This window comes from Bactrocera oleae, chromosome 2 (assembly GCF_042242935.1).
Source record: "Bactrocera oleae isolate idBacOlea1 chromosome 2, idBacOlea1, whole genome shotgun sequence".
Classification (NCBI taxonomy): Eukaryota; Metazoa; Arthropoda; class Insecta; order Diptera; family Tephritidae; genus Bactrocera; species Bactrocera oleae.
In genome coordinates, this window is record NC_091536.1 from 41927463 (window position 1) to 41948740 (window position 21278).

Sequence of the window (21278 nt, forward strand, 5' to 3'; positions counted from 1 at the left end):
AAAAAACCTTACTATGGTCGGGGTACAAGAGGGCCCTTAAATAGCCCAGTTTCGAACGGAGCTTATGGATACCTGGCGCTCTTCGTAATATGATAGCCTTACTTGTGTACCGGCTATGCATAAGCGGACATACTTTCTCCTACACTCGTGGGACCTGTTATGAGCCAGCGAGATTGAAACCCTGTGGCCAATGCGCGGCTGCTAAGCAAAGGGAGGGGTGAGTTGCTAAAGGGGCTGCTGCTGTCTTTAAAATTCAGGACTCGACAAAGGCAAGGTATGCGGAGAGGCGATGCGCGGCATACGTACTGAGAAAAGTGTAGTGAAAAGAGATGGGTGCAGGCTGCGCTGACAAATGAGGCACTGGAGATGCTACTAAGCAATCCGGGTCCGCTACCGTCATGTGCAGGTGCCAGCTGGTACCAGGGCCAAATCAAAAGGATTGCGTGCGGAGACTAGAGATCGGTCGCACTATATAAAAATATAGCCAAGGTAGAGGAGGTATATCCGGAGCTAAATTGGTAGCAGTATACAAAAGGACATACCATCCAAGGGCAATGGTTTGGATCCCGGCTACACCATCACAGCCGGACCAGATTATGCAGCTCATCAGAGCCTGCAATTCGAGTCTGCCTACGGTGGGGTAAAAATTCGGCAAAGCCTTCGAAGACCCCGTAGCAGAATCTGGCGTGGAGACCAAAAGGGCTACGATGCGGATTCTGCTGTTACTTACAAAGGAATCCATTGAAGCGCCGGCGAAAACTGGCGGAGAGATCAGCTATGGATTTCCGAAGGTGAGGATCACACCCTTCAAGTCGAACGCTGATGCTGCAGACTATCTAGCATCCGAACACGAGATATGCGAAGTCGAAGAAGATCCTATGGAGTCCCCGAGTGTTGTAGAAAGTTTATAGCAAGGTGCGTGTTCTTCCGGGTCTGAGCTTGCTGACATACTCTCAAACCTTTAAACTGAGAGAGAGCTTTTAAGCGACTCTCAGAAAGATGCAGTTATAACAATAGTTAATGCGTCTTCTACAAACTAATCTCCATCACGGCAAACTGCTTTAGCAACCGTAGTTAACCACTTGGCAATAGAACAGCCTGAGTTGGCCCTCATTCAGGATCCATGGGTTAATGGAGTTCCTATTTGCAGATTGAGGACCGCGAACTACAAGCTATTTATAGCTAATTGTGAAGGTAAAGTCAGAGCATGTATAATAAACGGGCCCAAGCATTTACCGGCTGGTGTCTAGTTGTATACCATACGACGACGAGCATGTGCCACCTCTGATGGTAACAGAATTGGTACGGGATAGCGAGCCATCCAAGTATATGATTATACTAGTCACTAAAATTCTGTTGTGTAATAAAGGTAGTATTCCATCGTCCATTACAAGAAACCGACAATAAGTACTAGATATCACACTTATGTCGGAAAAGCTGCTTAACCTGCTTAAGGGTAACCCAATGGAAATTTCTTGAAGAACACAAGGAGGACCTCGTTAAACGATTCACGGAATCTTGCCGGCAAGCATTAGAGGGACTTGTCCAATAACACAAGGTAGGAGTAGAATTAGGCCCTCATGGTGGTGTCCCGAACTTAAAAAATTACAGAAAGACTGCAGAAAGCAGTTCAATTTATCTAAGCTATTTCAAGGCGAGTTAGATTGGGATAATTATTACAACCTCCTAAAGTCATACAAAAAGGAGGTCAGAAGAGAAAAAATAAATTGTTGGAAATATTTTTGTAATGATATCGAGAATACCGCGGAAGTATATTGGATATCTTCAGAAGCCAGACCACAGCTGGATGATATCCAGTCAAGAGTTAGTAGGCCTACTAATGAATACTCACTTACTAGGAAGCCATTTAGAAGAGTATACACAAGACAGCGACATCATGATGTCAGAAAGCAACGTACGCTGTGCAATAAAAAGCTTCAAGCCCTGCAAGGCGCTGAAACCAGACGGTTTATTCCCGGCTCTATTAGAGCAGTGGCAAAATAACATAATAGATTGGCTAGTAACTATTCTTTAGGGGGGTGCTGCAATTGAACTATATTTTATCGATAAGAAGGGAAGTCAATGGGAATATACATACTCAAGGCAGGCAAAATCTCACATACAAGTCCAAAGGATTGCAGACCAATTAGCCTCTCCTCATTCCTCCTAAAAACGTTGGAAAGGCTAATAGAAATACACATGAGAAACAAACTAAAATCAGAAAAGTTAGCTGTTTCGAAGCATGCGTATTCTAAAGAAAAACCCACAGAAACAACACTAAGCTCTGTGGTGGCGGAGATTGAAAAATCTCTGGAAAGAATACGCTCTTATTGCCTTTCTAGATATAGTATTGGAGAACGCTTAAGGATCTGGACATCTCTGAACCTCTCAGAAAATTAATTGAACAGATACTCACGAACAGGTCAATAATTTCAACGCTGGGAGCTTCAACGATGTGCAGATCTGTCCTAAGGGGTACACCTCCCTACTTTTCTGGATGACAATGCATAAGTTTCTGATGGATCTAGAAAAGAAAGGGGTACATGTTGTGGCCTGCGCTGACGATGAGAAAGTTTCGTTTAGACGTAAGGCCAACTTTAGACGATATAAATCGTTGGGCCGTATTCTGAGGACTAAACTTAAATGCTAGTAAGACGGAGCTAGTATTGTTCACCAGGAAACAATACTCCAGAAATTACGGCGCCAGTATTAAATGGTAGCAGACTAACAATTGGTGCTAGGGCAAGCTACTTAAGACTAATCTTAGACAGGAAGCTTTCATGGAAACCAAAATTAGACGCTAGGGTGAAGAAAGCAGCTACGGCACTCTACACTTGCAAAAGGAAAATTACTATTGTAGAAGCTGTCAGGAGGTAAACGAAGAAGAGACTGTAACATCTTCTATGCGAATGTAAGGCTTTATACTGGAAAATAATCGCAACTAGACGACGTTCCGATAAGCATAAAACTATTTATACTGCTGAACTTCATCAGAAGCACAGGTTGGTTTAGAGAGGAGACAATAGAGTGAGGGAACATTAGTCCCGGTGGTACCCAATGAACCTCCTATAGGCCTAGGTTTGTCGTCCGACAGCCACTCTACCTACCTATCTATATGTAGAGGGTGTCCGCTTATGGGAGTTGAAGAACAAAACGGAAAGTAAAATTTATTAATACATGATTTTTTAATAAAATAAATTTTCATTACCTTTTTATGCTAAACGATCAATTTATTTCATGTTTATTTTGAAAGATAGTTTATGTTTATTGATGCTCATATCAATTTATATTTAAGTTTTCAAAAATCTACCGTAGTCTGTCGCAATTTTTCCTGTTTTTGTTCTTTAAAATCATTTTCAAGAGGGTATTCTTAAGTTTTGGCGTAGTGAAATCCAAAAATGTCGTCACTAGCAAAATTGTTTATGCGACGAAGTTGCTATAATGCTTCAGGATATGATTTAATTTGCCTTTCCTCCTGGACACGTACTTCATTTAAGTCTTCGGTTTGTCAATAAAATGGTATTAATTTCGTCAATAACAATACCAATATTATTGTCTTCTGTATTAAGAACTTCGTCGACTACAAAAAGTGTTCCAAATACTGTTCTTGTCCATTGTCATTTAAAATCTTTATCAAAGCCGATAGCGTCGATATTGGAATCTCTTCCTCTGTATCGAAACCAAAAATTTAACACGGAGTTTTTTGAAAACCGACTTTTGAAAAACGGTTCTTAATTGTTTCTGTTGTTACGTTGTTCCATGCACATTTAATAAAATAACATAATAAAATGTTCCTATTCTTGGAGCCCATTTTTTTATTAAGCATTAGAAGCCACTCACAAATAATTTAATTTTCATTCTACTGGCAAGGTTTTTATATCGCATTTTTTTAAACGCGCATGGACGTGCTGCTTTTCCGATCACTAATGGCTTTGTTTTATCCCCGATCATATTGGCACACAATAGCACAGTTAGCCTTTCTTTCGATAACTTACCGCCCATGCATTTATCATTTATTAGGCAAGGCACGGAAAATAAAGTCCAGTTTCATCCGTATTGTTTGAATTGCTGCACATCCTCGGGGCTAACATCGGCTGATTCCCCACATACTCGTCACGTCATGACGTCTACTCTGTTAGCTGTCACCATGGAACCCATTTGTTATTGTTCATGTAACGAAAATTGTGTAAAAATAAAATGCTTATTTTAAGCAAATGTTTAAATATTTTATATAAAATAAATATGTAGAAACATTGTAGTGAAGTGTTAGTGTATAATAAGTGCATAATATCACAGAAAAGTTAACCATAAATCGAGAAATTGTAAAATAAAATTTGTAAAATTTTCAACTTAAAATGTAAATATCTTGAAAACTATAAGTTTTCGGTGGGAATAATTAGATATATTCGTAATCTGGAGAAGCTCCTCTATCCAACCATACCCCTTTTAATCCTGAAATCGTGGGATTCTTAACTAAAGCCGATTCAAATGATTCATAATTTGCGTTCTTTTTATGCTAAAAGCTACAAATTGTTACACATAGAACCCGTTATATGTTAACGTACATAAATACATATGTAAGTAGATTTTGGCTGCTCGGTTTAGTTATTACACTTTACTTTCATTTACTGATCTTCGTTGTCCGCAAATTAAAGTTTCGGCTCCGCTCATCAAAGGTTTTTATTGATTTGTTCACACTTTTGTTCGATAACATCCGTCCGCTTAGGAGAGTTGTTGAAAACATAAAAATAGGAAAAAAAAGTCCGCGTCCGGTTATTAGAGTGTCCGATTATTAGAGTGGAATTTATTCTAAAAACGCAATGAAGAAGTTGGAATGAGCCGATAAAATAAATTAACAAATAATAAATTTAAATTACAATTGAATACTTTATTCCGTGTCTTGGAATCACTTAATCTAAACTTAGGCTAACGGCTTAAACTAGTGGTAATGTAAATATGTACAAAAAACGGGGAAGTATGAATTATATTAATTATTGTAGTAGATTAAGGTGAGTATTTAACGTAGTGTTTTAAAGGTAAGTACTTTTATTTAAACAAAAAGTATGTAAAGTAAAAAGCACACGGGGACTGCTGCTATTGCATAGCATGTTTTTATCAATTTATGCAATTATAATTACTTATTCATTTTTTATGCAATATTTCTTTTTCTTTCTTATACATTCAAGTTTTTTTTTTTTTTATATTAATTTAAGTTACACTTTTTGAGCGTGGTGATCGATAAGAAAACAATTTTTTTCTTTTATTGAATAAATGAGAAGTTAATATTGTTTCAAATATTTTTATTATCCTACAATACATGTAGGTTATTCAGGAATTTTTATCATTGAAACCATAAGTTGATGATAACTGAAATAAGAGACATACGTTTGAGACTTGATATTCTCTAAATATCTTAAAAATGACACGGCAATGGTGGTCTGATATTGTGGATTCTTGTGGATCATTATTCATTTTCAAATTCAATTTTTCCGAAAGAAAAGCTGTCAACCGCTCTGATATTTTATCAGCGAAGTTGATGTTGAAATCGTCAGCCAAGATAAGTGGAAATTTATTACCATTGATAATCCGATTGAAATACCTAATTTTAATTGTATTGTTCAAGTCAAACGAGATACTGTTCCAAAAGGTGGGGTAGCTATTTATCAAAATAATAATAATGTTACTAATATTATGACGCCGAATATTGAATAATTTATTTTTTACTATTTATACACTTCTAACAATTGTTCATAAATTTCCTTTGCTTTTTAACCTTTTAAAACAAAGAATCTAATCACTGCGCGATATTCAATTTTTTCCATATTAAACAATACTCTAGCAACTTCAAATGGCTTGTAAACAAAGAACTAATTCACAAAAACAATAATTGAGTTAAAAGTTTTTCTGTAATTTTGCATGTGTTCTCACGACAGGTGTACCAACTTTAGAAAAAAAATTTTAAAGCTAGTAGTGATATTTCTTGATGAGCACTACTCACTTTTCAACCAACCTCTATATATGCAGCATCCATTTGCCCTTATTAAGACGTCGGCGAAGCCATGTATTTGGCAAATAGCACTCGACTCTACGTTTACGTACCGAGGAATGCTTATTGATGAAAGCTGCAGTATGTTGGCTATGAAATTCTTCCATCTAGTGTCAAGGCGCAGTGGAATCGACTCATCCCAATCTAGTGAGCTCTTGCAATAAGGTTTGCTTTGGTAACTTGCGGGGCTAGTAATCCCATAGGATCAAAAAGGCGAGCAGAGACTGACAACAAATTTCGCTTTCGCAGATCACTTTAAAACCAATCGAAACAAATCCACTTTCGGCAACCAATAGATTTATCATGTTTTAGTGGAATTTTTGTTATTGAAGCTTAATGACTTTTCAGTGCAGTCACTGTCCAACAATTTAGGGTGGTTCGAAAAGCACTTCGTTAAAATGAATCCAGCCGAGTTTAATATTTTAACTACCTCACTTCTCAAAAGATCTAGAGACTCGAAACTTTCGAATCCTGTTAAGTCATCAAAATAAAAGTCTCTTTTAATGGCTAATGAACCGACTGGATATTTAATCGTATTTTCATCGCTGAGCATTAGCAAATACCATGTTGTGAGAAATGGAGCAGTGTAAGTGACATATTAACTATTTGGCGATACATTTTAGTAATGTCCGCTGTTTAAGCATACTTATGGTAGCGAAAACAAAGAGGAGTTAAGTATAACTCGTCTTGGATAGTTGGACCTACTATTTAAAGTTCATTGAATGCCATTTAAGATTTAGTACGACTCGAAGCGTCAAAGACAACAAGTAATTTGGTTTTTGTGCTCTCGGGTCTTAAAACACATTGATGCGGAATGAAGTAGTGTGGTTCACTCGGGATCTTATTGCTCGTTGGGCTCTTGTGACCCAATACTTTGTATTCATTCATAAAGTCCAGATACATTTTACGAAGTTCTGGATCTTACAACGTTTTTCTTTCCAGGACCTGAAACCGCCAAACTGCGGTTTCATATGAGTGATCGAGTAATTTACGATCAACTTTAATAGGCATTCTGACTTGAAGCAGTCCTGAAGGCAATATTTGAGTTGTATTAACGAAAAATTTTTCACATACTTTTTGTTCTGGTGTGAATTTGATCCCATTTGTTTCTAAAGGTAATTCTTCTAGAGCCCAACATTTTTGGTCTACTGAAATTATTGACGTTAAGTCTTCTTCAGCTTGGCATAATGTGCTACATAATTTGGGAGGAGGATTTAAATTGCCGACGTATTTGCCAGATACAATCCACCCTAAAAGGGTTTTCTGTAGTGTTTGTTGGTTAGGACCTATTTTCATTTGGACAACAGCGAACAGATCGAAAAATGTTTTGATATATTGAATTCTGGATCCACCTTATCGCTTAATTTTGGCCCCACTTTTGTATTGGAACTTTCAATTCCTAATACGCTTAATATTGCGTGTTGGCGTCGAATCCGCAACTTCTGAGCCACGGTCCTCCATCATAAAGTTGACTAGGTGAGCCTGAGTCCAGCAACGCTCTCGCAGGCAGGTATTCTCCATAACTGGTCCTCACTTGAATAACTGCTGACGACAACATTACCTGATCCGGCATACTCGTTGTATGCATAGCATGTGTGGTGGATGGTTGCGGATGAGATGCAGCGGGGAAGGAAATCGGATACTGGTGCAACAACGAGTGATGGGATCGATTGCATACTCGACATCGATCCTATCGATGTGTACCTTGCGCAAACAATTTATGCATAAAGGTACCGATTTCGAAAACTCGAACCTCTGTTGTACTGCAAGCGCTTTGAAAGTGGGGCAAGCACTTAACTAGGGGTGCTTTGATTTTCACTGCTGACAAATAAGCTGCTTTATATTTGCAGCAATTAAAGCCGATTTGGCCTATGGGTGTTGACATCGTCCTTGAACACGATACTCCTTCCGCTGCTAGGTGCTGATATCGTCTATTTAAGGTGGCTTCACAGTCATTTCACAGTGGTAGCTTGTCGTAAAGCAGTTGTTCTTCCCACTTGGATCGGGTGGCAGAGTCTACCTTTTTCATCACTATAAGAATAATTATGGCGTTTGTAATCTGTTTTTCATCACCCAGTGAAAGCAATGAATTGTATACCGCTGACACTTTGTCAATCATTGTACGCAATAAAGCTGCTGATGGCTTTGGGATTGTTGGAATATCAAAAAAAATAGATATTGTATTGAAAAATACAACCACAAACAATAAACATTTATTATCATAAACTTTCTTCAGACTTGCCAACGTCTTCGGGTAATTTTCATCCAACATTTGAAACCAAATGGTTACAATTTTTCAATATCTGGGATATTTGGATCATTATGAACCAAACTCTGAAACAAACTCATGAAATTTTCAAATTCTGATTATTCTTTCTTTAAATTTCGGCAGATTTATTTTTGGTAGTTAGTTAAAGTTCTCTTTTTGGCTAAAATTGTTATAATTATTGATTTTGTTTCAACAAATGTCGAGTCGACATTCTAAATCAATTAGGTCTAGCAACATAATATTTTCTAAAATACCCGTTTTCATACATAAAATGCAACTTTTCTTGCTTGAAGGACTTTAAGTCCGTCAACTCCTTACTTGGAGACAGATTGGTGAAAATAAGCTTTGGCTGGCTAATTTTTTAATGTTTGAATTTAAATGCACGAAAAAATAGTTTTATTTGGCGACAGAATAATTTTTAACAATATTTCGAATCAATTAGCGAAAATGAAAAATATTGATAACCAAATAACGAAAAGACAAATCGAAAAATACGCAAAATGAGCAATAGCACAATTGCATTAAATCAGGCGGAAATTACTTGTAAAATTGGCAAAAAACCAAATTATTTTAATTTATATATATAATTATAAAGAAAAGTTGCCGTATATGGAGTGAATAAACTCCAGAAATAATCCATTAGACGGAACTTCACCCAGAACGAGTCACTGTGTGGTGCGCAATTTCAGCAAGGTATATTGTCGGGCCATACTTCTTTGAAGAAAACGGTGTAACAGTAACTGTTAATGGGCACCGTTATTTAATGATGTTGAATGAGTTTTTTACGCAGAACTGCGCCGACTGCATACAGACGTGTCCAATAGCGTTTGCTTCCAGCAAGATGGAGCAACTGCACACATAGCCAGAACAAAACAATGCTGTACAAAACAATACCCAGAAATCTGACAGAATTGAAGGAGTCCAGTATTCGATAATTTAGGCAATCCCAACTTCATCACTTCAGGCCGCTATGAATAATTTTCTAATTAGATATGGCTGAGCATAGAGGTCATTTACGGCCCATAATTTTTAAAAATGATTAATTATATAAAACATAGAAAAAATTGCTATACAGTAAAAAAAAAACATGTAGTGCATTGATTAAAAAAAAAAGTGATTACGGTTTGTTTTTATAGCACGATTCGTGAGCCACGCTGTTACTTATGTTAAAGGCTATGCAAAGGTAGTGCATTCAATTACAATATACCTCAAGAGAGGAGGTCGATTTAATTCAAAGGTACTTCATACATGAAAGCATTCGTAAAACTGAAACAGTTGATAAGGTCGCATCCAATTTTACTGTAGCCAAACTTTGAAAAAGTAATTATCTTAACTAAAGATGCATCAAATTAAGCAATAGGTGCATTTATATATCAAGAAGGACATCCAATATGTTATGTATGTTATTCATGATAGAAATTACTCAGCAAAAAGCATGGAATTTTTAACTATTATTTGAAGCATAAATTACTTCAGGCAATATTTGTACGTTAAACAATTTATAATATAATAGTAACAAATCATCAACATAAAAAATACTTACCATAATAATGTAGAAGAAGAATATACATACATATCTACGAGATATCAGAGATGGCTTTTAAAGTTAGGAATCACTATATACATACATTATATAATATATTGAAGGAAAGGAATATAGGATAGAAGAATTTTTAGTAGAAGGCAAAATAAGAATGTTTCAGAGAATGGGATAAGTTCCAGAAAAGCTCATTGTGTTTTCTAACGATAAACAATTAACGTTTATAAGTGCTCAATGAGAGCACAGGATACTGAAACTGAAGTTGAAAAAGTTAAGTAAAGACTAAAGGAAGAAATGGCACATTTTATACGTTGCTTGCGTTACTTATTACGTATATGGAAGATTGGAGTAGTATTGACCTGATTTTATCTAGTTTTTATTTAACGACATACTATTAACAGAAAAATATGCCCTCTTAGTTTTATTAATGTACCCCACTTACCATCAGCAATATAGTTATAAGGAGTGAAGTCAGTCGGATATTTTGAATACTTATTATTATTAGAAAAACACGCTCACTCAACTTTATTCAGATAACTCCCACATTGACCGTTATATGTGGTATGAAGTCATCTGAAAATCTTTATATAAGATATATGGGGGCTAAGGGAAGTATTGACCCGATTCAACCCATTTTTGACACAAGGGTATAATATTATCAAAGAAACATTTCCCTCGAATTTTACGCAAAACGTCAGCCATATGCACATGAGTCCACATTTTTGGTATGTAGGGGCCGGTATGTAGGGTCCGACTTTGAAAATTTTTAGACTCGAAATGGCATACCTCAAAGGCACTTTTTCAAATTTTATCCGAATATATTCATTGGTGCTTGATTTGTATACTGGTAAGGTGAAAAAATCAGATGAAATTTGAAGTTGCGTTATATGGGAAGTAAAGGTAGTTGTGTCCGATTGCGGTCATTTTCATATAGTTACATAGGATCGTCAGGATATTGTTATGTACCGACTTTGGCTGAAAGAGGTTGAGTAGGCTTGGAGCTATCTGATTTCACCTAAATGTGGGCGGTGTCACGCCCATCGTCTAGCTCTCTTGGTTCTTAGGTATAAATTTATTGTCTCTGGCGCATTTAGTTATTGATTCATCGCACTTTTAGTAGTTTATAACAAAACCGTTATATTGGGATAGGGCGGGGGTATCCGATTTCATCTATTCTTATACTGTCGTAAGAGGTGTAAAAAATATTTGTTCTGTTTTGGGTGATATAGCTTGAATGGTTTAGGAGATATATGCATTAAACCTATTAAAGGGCGTGCTACCCCAATTTTTTTCAATATTGTCAACCCTTAAGTGCCCCTTGCTACTAAATTGTAGTTTTATATCTTAAGAGGTTAGGCGTAGTCAGATTTTTCAAATAATCAATTTTTTTTTGCACTTTCGTTAAGTGGAATATCTTGAAAATATTCTCTGAAAATTTCAAGTTGATCCGATAATTACTTTTTGAGTTATTCGACAAATAACAAATCGCGCTCGGCCACTTCAAAGCGCTCGGGAGAAGGTAAGTGAAAATTTAAATGCGTTTTTCTCAAAACTATTTTTTTGAGGTGGTGTGGTTGAGCTTTAATGAAATTTATACAGGTTTTAGAATATCAAAAATCTAGAAAAAAATTTCCTGAGGCAGTCATTTTGTTAATTTTTCAAAAAGAAAAAAAACTTCGATCAGATCCAGGATTGTCTATTTATAAAACAAATTTTTTTAATCCGATTGATTTTAGATGAATCTCCAAAGACTTATGATTGTCACCGCAAGGACCTTTTTTTGGAACTGAGTCAACACAGACAGCTATAACTTTGGAAATTAAAATTTTTTGTTTTTGAAATTTTCGTGACTTCAAGCCAAAGCATTGTAAAATAACATGATTTAATAGCAAAAAAAATTGCTTAAAATTCTCATATTTTCATGCCTCTGACTACCTCTAACCCCTTAAGAAGATCGAAACAAGATAATAAAATTGTACGCGTCATTGATCGCAATTGAACGTGTGTCAATTTGAAAAAATGCAAATAAGAAAAGCAATTTTCCTCGAATAGATCACACAAAGGAAAAACTAACATTCCCTAGACCTCTTATACTCGATATACATATGTATATGAAAGCAAGAAAATTTTTCTGGCATGCTAAACGCAGTAATGTACTCACATATTTAGGTACCTCAGAATACAGTCTGATACAGACAAAATATAATATAAACACAACAAGTGGGAAGGAAACCATTATAATGGGAATATGATGGATACGGTAAAATGTGTACTGATGTAATATATTTGCAGCACTAGATCAGATTATCTCATAGAATGAAGTCCTTTTAATTAATATGTGTTATTTCGCATATTGGTCAATATACTTGTATAATGTATGAAGTTTGTCAGAAACATATGTACTATGTCAAAAAAAGATATCTACTTAATTTCACTAGGATATTTTCAATTTGACAAATAAAACCAAATAGGGTTTTTGTTTTGGCGATCTGTAGAGAATACGCATGATGGTAAAACGATTACTCCAATAAGTCTGATTGGTATTATGCGCAAAATTTTGTTAAAAGTAGTAGGTGTAATCCAGCTTTTTTACTGAATCAGCAATATTCAATATTCGAAGTCATTATCGCTTTTTTTTAATTTTTGTCAAAATAATTGATTTATTAAGCGAGTAAAATAACCGGAAATCCATCCCAAGTCCAGCATATCCAATGAATTCAAAAAATCTATTGGATAATTCGCAGATTCCTTGGCGTCGATAGATTTGTATGACACAAAATCATCGGACGACAAATGTTGTATCATTGAATTATGATGATGTATAGTATAGCATAGTAATTTACATACCACAATTAATACTGATGCTTGAAATAAGCTCAATTTCTAACTTCGAAAGCAAATATAATATTATAATTTTTGAGGACAACTTCGAAAATGGAGAAATAGCTTTTTATCTTATGACTCTCTCAAAAAAATTTGTTTGGTCCAATACCCAGAACAAAAGTCGTTTTTGCCGTATAGTGAAATTACTTATTTTACTTTATCGTTTTATTTGCACCATTTATATACTTTCGAAACATGTTGCTACAGGGAATAATAATTTTGTATCACCTAAAACTAATCAGGTTGACATAACGTGTTATAAAGTGCTATAATTAAACAAGACCGTAAATATGTAAGATATTTTAGCAAAATTATAATAATTTCCGATATCCTAACAAACCTTATTATATTAATGGTTTAGGGCTAAACATGAATTGAGTAGGTCTAGACCTTGATCTTAATCTCATTTCCTTAATATCATCAATCTTCTGGTTGACGTTTTGTTTATCAACTCACTATATTAAATTTAGCCTCTTCGGTTGAGATATATTTTATTTGAGGATGATATTAATACAAGTACTATATATACAAATACTTGTATAAATTTTTAATAATTGAGTCTATGAACTATAATATAACTTAATAAAATACCAAATTTTATTGTTATTCATTCACGATTTCGTCGAATAATGAATGTTGCGAGAGTATGAAGAAGTTGGTTACACTAGAACTTTTGTGAATTTTCGCACTTACACACTTGAAAAAGAGTTTCGTTTACTTCTTCATATTTCGGTAATCTTTAATTGAAAATAAGTATCATATTCACTGACCACATGACACACTTCTAAAACCAACGCAAGAGTTTAATTACTCCCTCATAATCAGGTATAATATTATTTTTTTGAATTAAACCGGTATATTTTCATTTAACTGTGTATACGACAATATGTTCGCAGTAATGAAAAAAATAAATTAAAAAATAATATTTCTTTTTTGTTTCGTTTACAGAATTGTATACATATATTTCAATGTATACATATGTACATACATGTATGCTATACCACCATCCACTAGAATATTTCGTAAGCCTAGATACATTTTAATTTTATGTGAATTCTTTTACCAACCCATACGCCTAGTGCCGACTTTAGTTTCGGAACTACCCCGTCTCCGATCCCTACTAATGCAACACCACACAGTCCAACGAACAAAACATCTGTCCTCGAAGCGGACAGGCCCTTTTTACATGGACTTGCGATCGTCCCACATCGGTGGATTCACCTCCTGTTTTCCTCTTTTTCATTTACTTTTACTTATACCTATCACGTCTCCACTAGTATACGACCAGGGAGTGATTCCGTTAAAATAACTTTTTTATAACTAATATTTTAAAAGAAAACAAAAACATATTCCGGATAATTTTAATCTCTTTTGCACATACGCGTAGTTATTGCGACACCTAAGTAGTGGAGTTAACACCTAGTAAATAATGAAAGAGCAATTCACCCCTTTCGTTGATGTTCGTGCTGCCCCATAGTCTGAGGTGTGCGTTGGTTAAAGTACAATCGAGCACTTGGATGCTTCGCTGTCTCGTACCAGGTCTTTAATCAGCTGCGATGGTACTACTTCTTCATCAAACGACAAGTAGCTTAACGCCAGCCGGTATTTATTTGCGCCCGTCTCTCAGCTTACTGCTGTAGTGTCGTAATTACTATAACTGTATAATAAGAAGACATTAAGCTTTTTACTAACCAGTATATATGTCCTAACCTTACCTACGCCGCTTGCCATGAATAAATTATACCCCGGTGTCACTAGGCCGCAAGTACGGCCTCCACTAACCCATGGCTATTCAATGAGGACGAAGTCAGGCGGCTCTTCTGCCATGCGGGTAACTCGGGCTATTGGGATCTCCCTCATCTAGCACTCCAATGATAATGCGGTTCCGGTCCACATCAATTTAAAGCTAAGCAAGGCAGTTCTCGCACAATAAATGGATTCCTGGAGCTCCTTTATAAGCTCCCCATTGGTTGGCGGTTGCAGCTCCACCTTCCTCAGCAGGTATGCAGCGCGTCGCTTCTCTGAATTCTTTGCCTCCGCTGGGACTTATTGAAATGCATTCTCTCGCAGACGCACTACTGGCAACACCATTTTTGGTATCTCCCTCCTTCCCCTGCTTAGCAGCCAAGCCTTGGTTACAAGATTTTGTATGGACTGACTTAGGTACTGTTGCCTTCTTGGAACCAGCTTAAGCTTCTGTTCCTTCAATAGTGCTTTGCTTCAGTACCTAACTTCGCTCCTGTCCTCACCCCGGCTGTTGTCGAGCTCGTACCATACGCTGCTCTCTTCTGGGAACAACTCGCTCTCTCCGGCCTTGTTACAGAAGATCCAGACTCCTTTTTGTTTTTTGGCCCCCAGCCAGGTTGATCCTCGGAATGGGTCGCATGACACCTTTATCCAGCCCTTTATGCACTTCTAAGCATAGTAAGACTTCCTATCTGGATACTGAACTATTGAGGAGAAACGAACACCCAGGTAGGAGGCCTGACCTTAGCTATACAACAGCGGCAAACTGCTGCCAGCTCGTCTTTGCCTACGTCGTGAAACTGTGGTATCTATTCCCAGTCGGCACCCTCGTTTTTGACAATCAGCCAAACGGCTAACATGCGGCTGTGATATCACAGTAGGTCTCTGATCATAATTTTGATTCAATGTTTAGTTCTGTTCACGCGCCACTGTCAAAATTTCTCCTCCCGAACAACTCGTCAAATGTGATTTAAATTTACAGCCGTGACATAGGCTACAATCAACCTATTAATCAATAATAGTTTCAAGATGCCTCCGTCATTTAAACCGGCTAAAATCCTTGAAAGTTTTGCACGAAATTAATAATATAACGGGAAGATGGAATAGGAAAAAAGAGATGAGTTGACAAAGGCAATCTCGTTGTATAAAAACAACTATAGAGTATATTCAAAATATTCAAAATCCAGATTTTTGCTCTTTTCAGCTTTACTTGTTCTGTACTATAGCTATTTGAGAGATACAGACATTTTAATTTATTGATATTAATACATGAATATAACGAAATATTCACATTCCCGACAATTGCATGACCTTTGTTTGCAAAACTGAGTATATAGCGGTTTTAACTTGATTATCAAAATAAAGATCATAAAATAAAAATAAAGACGTCGTTCAAGTTCGAAAAGTAAAAATGCGGTAGTAGAAAAGTGTGGGTGTATTGCAACTTTAAAGCAATTTCTTGAACGTGTAATGTGTAATGCAGGGATAATGGCATGCCCAACTCCTTCCAGTGTGAGAGCGCCTCAAAATTAGCGTTTTTTATAACATTTTGCATTGTAGATTCCAGATCAGTCAAAATAATAATTTTTGGGCATTTAAATTAAAATACCCAACATTTATTCAAATTAAATATTGTTAAACATGTATCCGTTAAACATATGCAGAAACTATTTAAACCCTTTTTTGTGATTTTTTCATATATTAAAACTTTTGATTTATATTAATAAATGTTTTTTTATAATTTTCAATTGAAAATCAATACTATTAAGCATGGTATCACAAAAGATTTCATCACATACATTTCAATTTCGCGTTTTCTTTCATTTTCATTGTTTTCCAATTGTTGTTAGTGATCTTTAACAGCGGCAAGAAATCTCTCTGTTGACATATTTTTCTGTAGGATTTCAGTCTGGCCATCCCTCTTTTTCCAATTGCTAAACGTCATACCTCCTGAACTTTGACAGTTGCTTGAGCTCATGAGTTTTTGACGTTTAGCAATTGCGCTCTCATTTCCAGTGAAAGACGAGTTGGGCATCTCTTTATCTCTGGTGTAATGTCCAGGTTTGAGAAAAAGGAAAACGAATTTCACTGGTATACATATATATGGCATAGTCAGGGATAGGTCATAATAAAGCTGCAAAACTATCGATAGTCGGATCACTCGATGGTTTGAAAAAATACTATCCATAGTATCGAATATGAAATTTACTTACTTTTCGCTAGTCTATATTAAGAGACCTTGGCCAATGTAATCAAAGCTGTAGGTGAAGGAGGTGTCCATGGGAAAACGTCAAATCCGCCTAGGGGTTGAGTTTTTATTGACAGCCACGATGGCCGACTTTTGACCGGAAAATGGTTGCATATTGCTATTTTCTTAAAATTTATGAAAATGTTGTTCAAAAATATTGATTATATGTAAAACTTTTGTATTTTTCAAAATAAAAGTTTTTTATTATAATATACATATATTCTTAAAAGAGCGACTATTACTGGCAAATTCCAAAATAATTAGGATATATATTTATGTCTATTTTTAACTGACTGAACCAAAAAATTCTTTCCTTTAGACAAGTTTGATAAATTTATACAAAAATAATAATTATATTAAAATCAATACTCAAAAGCAACTCACCTTTGTAAAAATAAGTCCGTCCATGTCAAAAATTCTAAAATTTGTTGCCAGTACTGGTATTGAGCATTGCGTAACAGTATTGCGTAAGCTAGTTTTAATCTACTATTTAGGAAAATAATATATCTTCCGTATTTTATACTTTAAAAATATTGGAACATCAACAAATAGTTTATTTAAGATGTCAATTCATTCGAAAACTAAACTTAGAATTATATAATAATATTTTAATAAATTATGTCAAGAGTTATAATATAATATTGTACATAGTTTCATCGCTACATGCTGAAATACAGAGCCTACCTGGTGTGCCTACCGTATTTTATACTATAAAGATATTGCAACTTCAACAAATAATTTATTTTAGAAGCCTATATATTTAAAACCTAAACTAAGAACTATATAATAATATGGTAAAACTTTATGTAAAGAGTTGTTTAATTAAAATGCTTAAAAATATGCCGCATATTTATATATCTCAACATCATATTTTGTTTACAGCAATAAATATCATTCTATAACCAAAATTTAAAATATTTAGAAATAATTATTACGGCGTTTTTTGCATGCCCCCTTAACTCACCAGAGGCGGCCATGTTGGTTTTATTGTGAACGTACTCCTCGGAGGTGGCGAAAGTACTGTGAATGGTCACTTTTGCTACTCCCATATACCATGCCTTGGCTTTGTACACTTCATTTCAATGAAATAATTTTTAAATCTATTTATAAAACAAAACATGAACAATAAAGGAAAACAGCATAATATTAATACATACAATTTTTCATGTTACTGTATAAACAGTGAGAGCTGACGAGTTATTAAAAGGTAATGTAATATGAGATCAATAAATTTATACTTAAAATACGTTTCGGTAGAGTACCTTATTCTGCAATAATCCACTTGTTTTTGTTTAAAATAGTAATTTACGGGCGTTTTTAGGCTTAACTGGTGCTCTCCTGTCAGATATTAACAATCTGTAAAATTAAAATTAATTAACTTGATATTCCCTTATACGCGCTGCAGCCAGACTAATGCCAAGGATGACATGATGCGAGACTCTCTCATTTTCGCTGATTTTTCTGTTATTCTCTTTCCCTGATTATTAAAATCAGGGAATTTCGAACAGCTGATGTCAAAAAAGGCGGGATGCCAGAAATAAACCAGCTAAAAATAGCTAACAAAAGCAGTGCGAAACGAAATTTCAAGGAACGACACAAATACATTTGAATAACGTGCAACTAAATTTTATTTGTTAATTTAATTTGAAACGTTCATTATAAAACCATGATCTTTTATTATGACTTGTTTTGTTTCTTTGTTATAATATTTTTTTATTTATATGCAATTTTTTTATTTTATATGATTTTTAAAAAATTTTATAATATAAATATACGTATATAGGGATGTATATGCGTTATAAAGGCCTACTCGGGGACGGAGCACCTAAAAATAATATTGAAATACAAAATACCCAAACGTTTTTTTTATAATACCCAATCCATTTTCTTTCGTCAGTGGCATGGTTGGCAAATGTTATAAAAAATGTGGGTTTTGACAGCTCTCTCTCGATTCAAAGAGTCTCGCATCATTTCATCCTTGCTAATGCCTCTGGGTGTATGTATTGTGGCGAACACGAATACCAGAACAAATCAGAATCGACGATAAACCATAGATAAAATGATCCGAAACTCCTCTCTTTGCCTTTCGAGAGGGCTCATGAACTTTCAGTGCTGCCAAGAAAAACCACGAGTTCATGAGCTACTGAACAGATGACAACCAAAACAATGAACTGCCAGATAAAATCCCGTTAAAATTAACTGACAAAATCAGTTCATTATTTTTCGTCAGAAAGTTTAATGCTGAAGCAGCAATAGTTAATGTGATATTGTTAATTAAAAATATTTGTATAAGTGTTTATATATAAAATAAAATTGAGTAGGTGGTAAAATATCTTCAAATCCCTACGGAAGCATATGTGTGAAAACTTTATTTTTTGAATTTTTTTCCCATATATGTAAATATATAAAGTTGAGTTATTTTCAAAGCTCTTATTTTCTTTTCGGTCCTTATAGTTTTAAATAATTAATTATTACTGAAAACTGGGTGTAGGATATTTTCTATATATGTAAATATGTAAATATTAGGCATTAGTTATATTTATTTATTTATTTTAAATATTTGCTGTCCACAGCTTTATTATATGTGAATGTGATATTTTGTTTATAAAATTTTAAGTTTTTTCTTATATGATAAATTTTCTATATTTTTATATTATTTGTGAATTTTGGAAATTATTGTAATTTTATTTTGTACCTATATGGGTGATATAGGCCTACGGGGGAACCGAGCACCCAAAACTAACTTCGGTAACTCGCCTTTTGTATACCTCAGCGGTGGTGTGGAAATTACAAATTCCCAAAAAATGTAATAAAAATTCCCTAACTTATTTCTTTCCACAGTGGCCCCACTGTCAAATGTTATAAAAAATGTGGACTTTTACAACGCTCTCTTGATTCAAAGAGTTTCGGATCATATTATCCATGCGATAAACTGCCAGAAGCAACTAGCATGGATAAAATGATGCGACACTCTTTAATTTGAGAGAGCGCTGTCAAAGTCCACATTTTTTATAACATTTTACAGTGGTGCCATTAAGAAAAGAAATAAGTTTTGAGATGTTTTAATGTATTTCTTGGGTATTTTTCGGTTTCCATTTTGCATAAAAATATACATAATTAAAATTAGTTTAACAAGCTAGATATCCTATATGACGTCTAAATATAAGTACGTGTATATTTTAATCACAAAAGATTTTCAAAATTTACTTTTAAAACTTAATTTAACAAATTATTTTAATATATCAAAATACACAAGTTTTAAATAACCTAAACATGATCCTAATTTTTTTTTTATATACTCAATAAACAAATATCTTTTGCTAATTTATTCGGAAGTCAAAGTTTACATAACATTTGCTGGGAATTCTAACCAAAATAAGTATATACGTTGGCAATTGGTACTGCTAAGCAAAACAATACTCTGCGACAAAATACCGCTCTTTCTTGAAAACAAAACTATAATAAATCTCTTTAAATAAAGATTAGAAATATACGTAAAAGTCACCAAAATATCTGATCTCAAAAATTACCCACTGATTTCGCAATTTATTTCTGAGGGGTTCTTAGTGGTAGTTCATTGTTTTACTTGTCATCTGTTCAGTAGCTCATGAACTTGTGCTTTTTTTGGAAGCACTGAAAGTTCATGAGCTCTCTCAAAAGGCAAAGAGAGGAGTTTCGGATCATTTTATCTATGGCAACTAGACAGCGAATTCGTAAAATGTTCTAGAGACGAAGTTGAACGGTAAATGTATAGTTTAGGTCATCCCAACTAAGAAGGCCTCAAAAAGGATTTTTTTTAATTGTGTTATTTTGACGCGAATATTACAAATCCGTGAGCGGAAAGTGGACTATGCCTAAACTAGATTTACCAAAATTTTCATAACGTTTTAAAATTTCACTTAATAAAGCTAGATAATGTGTTGTTGTAACGATTATAAGGACCCTGTTGGGGGAAAGTAATAAGTCAGCTGTCATCAAACTCATTTAACGGTAGGCCCAGTAAACGCGCTGTTTCGACGGGTACGAACCATAGGAAGAGAGGAGATAAATGAGTATCGCTGTTGTTGTTGTTGTTGTTGTAGCGGCAGAATCAATCTGCAAATCTCCAAATGTGAAGTGTCCCAGCAAGTTAAGCTTATTACGTTGAAGGAATTAGCGCCGAAACTAACACATATACACAGTGCAACTCATAAGTCCAAAGCACGTATACAAGAATTTCGGTAAGATTCACCTCAGTTATTCATACATGCAGGCGCAATTCAGAATTTTTGACGCCACGGTTTTCCAATATTTTAATAAGAATTAAAAACACTGTAAAAATAAAAAAAATTTTACAGAAACCTCCATTTTATTTAGTACTCCTTATTTTGGAGAATAAAATTATGAAATTGAATAATAGATACTATATGAGCTTTCTGTTGTGATCGAGTTTCTCAATATATGTACATACTGTAACGGATTTCTCGATAAATCGTCTATCTTCAAATCATCCTGCTCTTTAAATTGTGTCGATATTTGTGTTAACATCTAGGACATACGTGCATCC

At 34.8% G+C, this 21278-nt stretch overlaps 1 long non-coding RNA gene across 1 annotated transcript; it reads right to left on the minus strand.

The window, feature by feature from the left end:
- Window positions 1-3278: 3278 nt before the first annotated feature.
- On the minus strand, window positions 3279-18951 carry LOC118681981 (uncharacterized). Its single transcript, XR_011398003.1, has 6 exons — window positions 17995-18951; window positions 17117-17832; window positions 16698-16857; window positions 14454-15543; window positions 14185-14395; window positions 3279-4139 (listed from the first exon to the last, which is right to left on the minus strand). It is a non-coding gene; the product is annotated as an uncharacterized lncRNA (long non-coding RNA).
- Window positions 18952-21278: the final 2327 nt, after the last annotated feature.